Source organism: Apium graveolens, chromosome 8, assembly GCF_009905375.1.
Source record: "Apium graveolens cultivar Ventura chromosome 8, ASM990537v1, whole genome shotgun sequence".
NCBI classification, from domain to species: Eukaryota; Viridiplantae; Streptophyta; class Magnoliopsida; order Apiales; family Apiaceae; genus Apium; species Apium graveolens.
This window is the reverse complement of record NC_133654.1, coordinates 171331265-171341468: the sequence shown is the minus strand read 5'-3', so window position 1 is coordinate 171341468 and position 10204 is coordinate 171331265. Positions and strand designations below refer to the sequence as shown.

Below are 10204 nucleotides of genomic sequence, written 5' to 3'. Positions count from 1 at the left end.
GACAACAATTTAGTCCTTAAGCATACTCTAAGGCTTAGTGAAATTACAAGTGTTTCTAGCATGTATGTCAACCTAACAAGATTTAACATCACTCTATGCAATCACTACACTCGCATCAATATCACATATTAATCGGTAAAGTAACACAAAGGGATCATGGTATATGCATGAGCTATATGACATGATAAATAAATCTATAAATCCTTTAAAAAAACTATATAAAAAAATATGCAACTATATGAACTAAACTAACATGAAAATGCAACTACATGACACACACATAAATATGTTCCTTAACTACTACCCCCAAACTTAAAATCTTCACTGTCCCCAGTGAAGGTAATACAAAGGAACACAGGGTATACCTACTCAGATGAATCATCATCATCATCCCCAGAGGGTGGAGTGTCAGGAGGTGGATAAGCAGAATCCTCACCAAAAATGGGCCACTGGATATTAGCTCCAAGGCCTCTAAATGTAGTCCCAAGTGCCTGGGTGAGCTCCTCCGCAAACCGAGTCTGCGACTCATACATCACATCCATCCTCCTTGAAAGCCTCCTGTACTGGACCTCAGCCAATCCTGAACCATCTCCTTCTCGAGCTCTCGAAGAGCCTGCCTTTCCCTGAACCTGACTGGGCCTAGCCATGGTAAAACCAGCTGCTGGAACTCCTCCGGGAAGGTGATACCCCAAACCATGTGACTCGGGCTCTCCACCCGTCCACTCCTGCATCGCATTCAAAGTCGATGAATCAATAGGAGCGGCTGGCATCTGCAACTGCTCATAAGAAGGCCACTGGACTCTAACTGCCTTGTAAAGCTTCGTGACAATAAAGGCATACGGGATAGATTATTGCGATTTCCCCCTCAAAAACTTCAAAATCCCTTGGTAGATATACTCACCAAGGTCCACATAATATTCATCATTCAGAATTCCCCATAACAACCTCGCCCTCTCCACTGTAACCTCATGTGCATGTAAAGAAAAAAGAATATTAGCACATATAAACGCATTCCAAGCACGAGCATACCTGTTTATCATGACAGTAGGGAAACTACGATAATCGTTGGATCCCCTTTTGAACTTCCACACTGTGCCCGGCTGACAGAGAGTAGCAATAATCAAGTCCAAATCAAAGTCCTCAGGGGCCTTTGCATTTCAATGCTCCTCTTGTGGTTTTCTTTGTCGCTGTCCAATCACCCGGCGACTTGCAGCGGGCTGATAATCAATAGTAAGCCCACGAACAACAGAAAACTCATTCTTGTCGGCCTTGGCATTTGCATAGAACTCGCGAACAATACTCATCGGAACCGCCTCAGGTGACTCACAGAATGAAATCCATCCATTCTCAGCAATCATCGGTAGCAACTCACCATCCCTGTGAATTTTTTTATTTTTTTGTTTTGTTTTTTTAGGCTGAAAAACGATTTTTCAACAGTCAGGGATGCACGCGGCAGCCTGTCACCTGCACGCGGGCGCCTGCTAGAATGCGGGCGCCTGCTAGAACGCGGTCGCCTGCTCCTAGCACGCGGGAGCCTGCTCCTAGCACGTGGGCGCCTGCTAGTCTTCTGGAATTTTTTTTCTGTAACCTTTTTTTCTGATTTTTTTGGGTTTTTGGATAAAGTACTATATTTTAAGGTGTCCTATGGTCTCATATCTTGGGTTGCCTCCTAAAAAGCACTTCTTTTACGTTATTAGCTTGACGTGGAGTTATGCAATCAAGTTGACAATAAAACGGCACTAACCACTTCACGGTTTGTCGTATCCCTATAATAGTGCTTCAATCTCTGACCATTTACTTTGAATGCTTGGCCTGGATCGTTCTCAAAAATCTCCACCGTTCCATGTGGAAACACAGTTTTGACGATAATTGGTCCAGACCACCTTGATTTCAACTTTCCAGGAAAAAGTTGGAGACGAGAGTTGAATAGAAGAACTTGTTACCCCGACACGAATGACTTAGGCGATAGCTTCCTGTCATGCCACATTTTTACCTTTTCCTTGTACATTTTGTTGTTTTCATATGCTTGAAGTCGAAATTCATCAAGTTCACATAACTGAAGCATTCGCTTCTTCCCGGCTGTATCTAGATCAAGGTTTAACTTCTTCAATGCCCAATAAGCCTTATGCTCAAGCTCCGCAGGTAAATGACATCCCTTACCATAGACAAGTTGAAATGGGGACATCCTAAGTGGAGTCTTGTATGCTATTCTATAAGCCCAAACAGCTTTATCGAGCTTCAAAGACCAATCTTTCCTGGACGGACAAACGACTTTCTCTAGAATGCGCTTGATCTCTCTATTAGACACTTCAGCTTGACCATTAGTTTGTGGATGATAGGTAGTAGCAATGCGATGATTCACATTATAGCGTTGCATCATAGAAGTGAACTTACGATTGCAGAAATGCGACCCTTCGTCACTTATGATAACTCGTGGCATTCCAAACCTTGTGAATATCTGCTTATGAAGAAAACACAACACTACCTTTGCATCATTAGTTGGTAGAGCTTTGACTTCTACCCATTTAAAAACATAATCGACTGCCACCAAGATGTACTTATTATTGTAGGACGAAATAAATGGTCCCATAAAATCGATTTCCCAAACATCGAAGACCTCAAATTCAAGTAGCACATTTAAAGGCATCTCATCCTTTTTGGAAAGATTCCCAACTCTTTGGCAACGATCACACCTTAAAACGAACTGATGTGCATCCTTAAACAACGTAGGCCAGAAAAAATATGCTTGAAGAATACGAGCTGCTGCCTTTTCACCACCATAATGTCCACCATAAACTGTGGAATGAAAGTCTCGTAATATCCCCTCCGTCTTACAAAATGGGATACATCTCCTGATGATCTGGTCAGCTCCTTGTCTAAAAAAATAAGGTTCATCCCACATGTACCACTTCACCTCATGCATAAACTTCTTCTTTTGAGCCGCATTCATATTAGAAGGCATTATATTGCTAACAAGATAGTTCACAATGTCTGCGAACCATGGCTCTTCCTCTTGAATTGCCAACAACTGCTCATCCAGAAAAGATTTGCTGATCAATATCTTATCATGTGAAGTAGATTCGGGATTCTCCAATCTAGAGAGATGGTCAGCTACTTGATTTTCAGTACCTTTTTTATCCTTGATCTCTAACTCGAATTCCTGGAGTAAGAGAACTCAACGAATAAGTCTAGGCTTCGAATCCTTCTTTGAGACCAGATAACGGATGGCAGTGTGATCAGTGAACACTGTTACCTTTGTCCCAAGTAGATAAGATCGAAATTTTTCAAAACCAAAAACTATAGCGAAGAGTTCCTTCTCAGTAGTTGTGTAGTTCAGTTGGGCTCCATTTAGCGTCTTACTAGCATAATAGACCACATGAAAGATATTAGTCTTTCGTTGCCCAAGAACTGCTCCTATTACATAATCACTTGCATCACACATCATCTCAAAAGATTCTCTCCAATCAGGTGCCGTAATAACTGGTGCAGTGATTAAACTCTTCTTGAGAGTCATGAATGCTGCCAAGCATTCATCATAAAAATTAAAGGCACATCTTTCTCGTGCAAGTTGCACAACGACTTAGATATCTTAGAGAAGTACTTGATGAAATGCCGATAAAAACCCGCCTTGGCTTTATCAACCTCAAGACCTTTACTAGAGACCTTATGCCCAAGAATGATGCTTTGTTGCACCATGAAGTGACATTTTTCCCAATTAAGGACCAGATTGGTCTCAACATACCTTTTGAGCACCAAACAGAGATTATTCAAGCATTCATCATACGAATGTCCAAAGACGGAGAAGTCGTCCATGAACACTTCGACATTATTTCCAATCATATCAGAGAATATGGCCATCATGCATCTCTGAAAAGTGGCAGGTGCACCACATAAGACAAAAGAAACTCTGCGAAAAGCAAACGTGCCAAATGGATAAGTAAAATTAGTCTTCTCTTGATCTTCTGGTGCAATGCAACTCTGATTGTAGCCCGAATAGCCATCCAGAAGACAATAATACTCATGACCAGCCAACCTGTCAAGCATCTGATCAATGAATGGAAGAGGGAAGTGATCCTTCCTCGTGCCTTTATTCAGCATCCTGTAGTCCATGCATACCCTCCATCCTGTGACTGTTCGAGTGGGGATGAGCTCGTTCTTCTCATTTGCTACCACAGTAATAAATCCTTTCTTAGGTACACATTGCACGGGGCTCACCCAAGAACTGTTAGAAATAGGATATATGATTCCTGCATCCAGCCATTTTAGAATTTCTTTCTTCACCACTTCTTTAATGATAGGATTAAGCCTTCGTTGTTGCTCAACAGTCGGATTGCTACCTTCCTATAGCAGAATTTTATGCATGCAGTACGAAGGGCTGATCCCTTTTATATCTGCTATAGTCCATCCGATGGCCGATTTGAATTCTCTCAGAATCCTCAAGAGCTTGTCCTCATCACTACCTGAAAGGTCAGATGCAATAATAACAGGCAAAGTAGATGCATCACCTAAAAAAGTATACCTCAAGTGTTCAGGCAGTGGTTTAAGCTCCAAAGTAGGTGCTTCCTCAATAGATGGTTTGAGCTTTCCCTCAGCATTCTTGAGATCAGTATTACCAAGAGATTCAAATGGCATTTCTAACTTCCGTTTCCAAGGAGAAGCATTCAGATATTGTAACTGCTCATTGCCTTCATCATCTTCACTGGAAAAATCCCCCAATAAGGCTTTTTCAAAGGCATCAGACCTTAGCACATGATCAAGTTCTGAAGTAACTACAGAATCGACTAAATCGACCTTGAAGCACTCCTCATCTTCCGTAGGAAATTTCATTGCATTGAACACATTGAATGTCACATCTTGATCTTGCACCCTCATAGTGAGTTCACCTTTTTGCACATCTATCAAGGTACGACCTGTAGCCAAGAAAGGTCTTCCCAAGATTATGGAAATCTTCTTATCTTCCTCGAAATCCAGAATGACAAAATCTGCAGGAAAGATGAGCTTGTCCACCTTTACTAGCACGTCCTCCATGATGCCTCGTGGGTATGTAATCGAACGATCAGCCAATTGTAGAGACATGTAGGTGGGCTTCGGATCAGGAAAATTCAGCTTTTTAAAGTTAGATAACGACATTAGATTAATACTTGCTCCCAAATTGCAAAGGCACTTGTCAAATGACAACTTGCCAATGGTGCAAGGAATGGTGAAGCTACCTGGATCCTTAAGCTTTGGAGGTAATTTTTATTGCAGCACGGTACCGTACTCTTCCGTCAGAGCAACGGTATCAAGATCATCCAGCTTCACCTTCCTTGAAAGAATACCTTTCATGAATTTCGCATAACTAGGCATTTGCTCAAGAGCCTCAGCAAAAGGTATGTTGATGTGAAGTTTCTTGAACAGCTCCAGAAACTTACCAAATTGCTTGTCCAGCTTTTATTTTTGCAATCGCTTAGGAAAAGGTGGTGGAGGATAGAGTTATTTTTCCCCTGTATGACCCTCAGGCAGAGTGTGTTCAACAGTAGTCTTCCTTGGTTCCCCCTCTTTCTCCTTTTGCATTCCTTCTTCATCTACAACTTCAACTTCTACATCTTTTGCTTTTTCAGCATCCTCAACTTTTCCAGACCTTAAGGTGACAACTTTGACTTGCTCTTAAGCTTCTTTCATGCCTGGCACTTCAGTATCGCTGGGACGTGTGCCAGGTTGATGATTGAGCAATGCATTGGCTATTTGTCCAATTTGATTTTCCAAAGTCTTGATAGAAACATCCTGACTTTTGCACAACAGATTTAACTCCTCGAAATCAGCACTAGAAGGTGGAGCAACACCTCCTTGTTGAGAATATGGATGCCTTTGAGCTAATTGCTGAGGTTGCTGGAATCCAGGTGGATTAAACTGTTTATTTGCAGCTTGCTGATATGACTGCTGAATAACATTCTGATTATTGCTCCAGCTGAAATTGGGATGATTTCTGTTATTAGGATGATAAGTAGCGGGCACAGACTGCTGCAGTTTCTGGAAATTGTTCACATACTGAACAGATTCATTAACAAGAGAATACTGATCCGTAGCATGAGAGCCTGCACAAAGCTCACAGACATTAGATAATTGATTTACGCCATAGTTGGTTAAAGAATCGACCTTCATAGTCAGCGCCGTGAGCTGTGCTGTAATAGCTGTAGCTGCATCAACTTCCAGAATACCTTCTACTTTCCCATGCATCATCCTTTGAGTTGGGTTTTGGTACTCATTTGCAGCCATAGTTTCAATGAGATTATAGGCCTCAGTATAGGTTTTAGCCCACAAGGCGCCTCCAAAAGCTGCATCAAGCATGGGTCGAGATTGGACCCCCAAACCATTATAGAAACCAGTGATCACCATCCAGTCAGGCATCCCATGATGTGGACACTTTCTCAACATCTCTTTGTAGCGCTCTCAAGCTTCGCACATAGATTCTCCTGGTTGCTGCGTAAATTGAGTAAGAGCACTCCTCATACCTACAGTTTTTGCCATTGGATAGAACTTCACCAGAAACTTTTGCGGAAGATCTTCCTAAGTAGTGATGGACCTAGCTTGTAAAGAATGTAACCAGTCCTTAGCTTTGTCCCTCAGAGAGAATGGAAAAAGTCTCAGCTTAATAGCCTCATGAGTGACACCATTATATTTGAAAGTACTATAGATCTCGACAAATTCCTGATATGCATGTTAGGATCTTCAGTCGCAGCCCCTCCGAAAGAAACAGAATTCTGCACCATCTGAATAGTGCCCGGCTTGATTTTAAAAGTATTTGCCTGAATAGCCGGATGAATGATGCTGGACTGAATGTCATCAATTTTAGGCCGAGAAAAGTCCATAAGAGCCGGATCAGCTTGATCTAGACGATCACCCATTATTTCAGGTTCTTTCTTTTCACTCTCTTTATCTGAATCTTCAAAAACTATCTTCTCCGGAAAGTCAAGAGTTTTATCTGTCTCCTCAGCTTTATCCAGCTTTCTCTTGCGAGTGCGAGAACGTGTTTGCATAAATGCTCGCTAGAGTACCTGAAACACAACTGGAAATAGTAAGTAACAAGTTTTAATCAATGAATCCTAATGACCACTGATGGCAAGTACATAAACTAAACAAATTAACACCGAGTCCCCGGCAGCGGTGCCAAAAACTTGTTAGGCACAAAGCATGCGCTAAATAAATCACGCAAGTATACGCGTTCATAAGTAATATAGAATGATTTCTAGTTCATTCCCACAGAGACTCTGATTAATTATATTTAATTAACACTTACTCACCAATGTATGATTATTCTTCAATGTCAAGACAATAACAATTAAGGTTGGTAAACTAATAGTTACTACGAAAAAACACTTGAATTAACCATATTAAATACACATGAGATCCTAACTTTATTAGTACTTCATTCAATAGTTATTGTTATTACCCTTAGCATGTAATGGTGATGATATTAATCGAACAACATGAAACTGATAAATGCCAACTTTCGTTGTACGAATACCATTCTACCAAGCATCCACAATTAAGATAGAAGTTGAATAGGAATCAATTATGTTGAGACCCTATATGTCTACAGAATTTGACAACATAACGATTTAAGAGCAAGTTATTCATGATGATTACATAGGGCAAGTAAAACGGTTAGAGTTACCCACTAATCATGCAAACAATACATGAACATATGCTAGCATGGCAAGTTCTAAATCTCAAGATTCACCGTCGCTTCACAAGAGATTAACAGGCTATCTTACATGTTCTCGACGCATATAAGACGAATAAACACAACCTATACTAGATATTATACAATCACCACATACCAAGGTATTAAACAATTAACTAAAGAATTCTATAGTAAATCCGCTAGGATCCCATGATGACGATTTGCCCATAATAGAACTCATCATCACCATGGGTTCATATGAAAGCATGATAATAACATAGCGATATAAAGATGAAAAATACTTAATAAATAATGAAGTACATCACAAGAGTATTAAGGTTCAAAGTATAAAGAAAACTAGCATCCACTGTTACAATGAATTAAAAGAATCACAAGATAAGCGTATGCTTCCTCTTCTTCATTGTTGCGTGCTAAAACGGTCTTGTCAATCTTCTTGCCCTTCCTCTTGATGAAGAAAATGTCTTCCCATAAGGTTTATATAATAGCCCAAGAGAACCAGCGTGAACAGAAGCCCAATTGTAATTGAATTAATAAAATCCAGATTCTGATATTCCGCTCGCACGCGGTCGCCTGATGTCTCCACGCGGCCGCCTGCTAGCACGCGGTCGCCTGCCCCTGGCGCGTGAAAAATACTTTATTTTCCTTCTGTTTTTGCTGCTTTCTTCGCTCATTACCCCTAGACTGATTCCAAGCACTTCCTTAAGCTTTATTCGATGAAAATCACCTATTTAAACAAGTTATACACTGAAATGCAAAAACACTAGAAAATGCCTCAAATACACAAAATACTTGAGTTCAAGACACCAATTCAAGCCGTTATGAGACGCTCTAAGTGGTATAAAATGCCACTTATCATGGTCCAACATGAGCTATGTGTTATACATGATATAACACCTTGCTAGGCCAATATGTTCCTTGGGTACCCTTTTGTTTAGTTGGATATGTTTCGGCATACCGGTGTTGCTTCCCGGCTGATCACCGGCGGCAACACACCGTCGTTCGAGGATTGCAATCCCAAAACAAAATACATATGCAAATGTTTTTTATTCTCAAAAAGTATATCATTTTTTTATATTGTTCAGGTATTGTGGTTTGGTTTTGTTCATCAGATATATTGTTGTTGTTGTTCTAAATCATAAGCTATATATTGCTTGCTGAGCATTTCTTTCGCTCATACTTGTTTCATATCCAGATTCTTTTAGCTAAGCCAGAGCAAGCTTGAGTTCCAGGTCTGACCAGAAGTTGTGTGCTTGTAGATAGTTTGGTGTGTTTTCCAGGTAGACAGTTTAGGACGCTTAGCTAGTCTAGAGGTTTTTCATAAAATTTGAATAAGTTGTAAAACTAATTAGACTTATGGTTTATAATAATAGTTGGTTTGTATTAGTGTCTGTTTCATACTATAACTCGTGATCGATCTAGTTGCATATAGGGGGTCATATGTATTATATTATTCCACTGTGATTATTTTATTATGGTTTACTGGCTAGTGACCCCCAAATCTAGACCTCGGGTTTGGAGGGCGTCACAGGTTGGTATCAGAGCTACAGGTTATGGTCACTGACACAGGCTTAGGATTGTCATAGGTGAGTCATAGGAAGATCACATAAGATACGCGCGTGTAGTTTAGCTTTTATAGGGTTAAATTTAGGTTATTGGGCTGGGTTATAGTTAAGTTGTTCAGGTTCCCTGTTTTGTGTTTAGCTCTTGGCTTTTATGCCATTGCTTTGCTATTTTGTTGGTTTTGAGGATAGTAAGAAGTGATGAAAGAGGTTGGAAGGTTGTGTTGCAACCCTATCCACTGCTTGTTGGTGTATTTGAGATTTAGAGTACGGGTTTAAAAGGTTTGGATAATTCTTTATCAATTTTCTTTCTGTTGTTATTCTCGAGATAATAAGAAGGATTATGTGATAGTCATATCACTTGTGTTAATACAGTAGCAAGTTTATGATATTTTGAGAAGAAATAATGCTTGAGAATTTTGATATGCTAAAGAATTGCTACATATTTGACACAATGCTTGACAAATTATTATATATGTTGCTTGTTTTCTTACCAGAATAATGGCACCAAAGAGGAGGAATAATTCAGAAGAGGATCGTACCGAGAGCCGTACGGATCCAATGATTGTCCAAATTTTGGGACTGATGCAGCAACAGATGTTACATCTTACGTAGCAGCAATAGCAGCAACAGCAAGCAGCAGCACCACCTGCAGTGACTTTTAAGCAATTTCAAGTTGTGAAGCCACCTGAGTTCAAGGGAAGTGCTGATCCAGTGGAAGCCAATGCATGGCTCAAGGAAATGGAAAAGGCTATTGAATTAGTCGGAGCAAGAACTGAATAGAAGACCAATTTTGCAAGCTACTTTCTGAAGGGCGAGGTGAACTATTGGTGGGAATCCATGCGAGCATTTGAAGGAGGTGAGTTTATGACTTGGGAAAGGTTTACAGATCTGTTCCTGGAGAAGTATTTCCCGAGGTACATGAAGAACCAAATAGAGATCAAATTCTTGAACTTAACTC

The 10204-nt window shown here is 40.4% G+C and overlaps 1 non-coding gene across 1 annotated transcript; it reads left to right on the top strand.

Annotated features, from left to right (window-relative positions):
- Nucleotides 1–6385: 6385 nt before the first annotated feature.
- LOC141681631 (small nucleolar RNA R71) lies at nt 6386–6492 on the top strand. Its single transcript, XR_012559057.1, has one exon. It is a non-coding gene; the product is annotated as a small nucleolar RNA R71 (small nucleolar RNA).
- Nucleotides 6493–10204: the final 3712 nt, after the last annotated feature.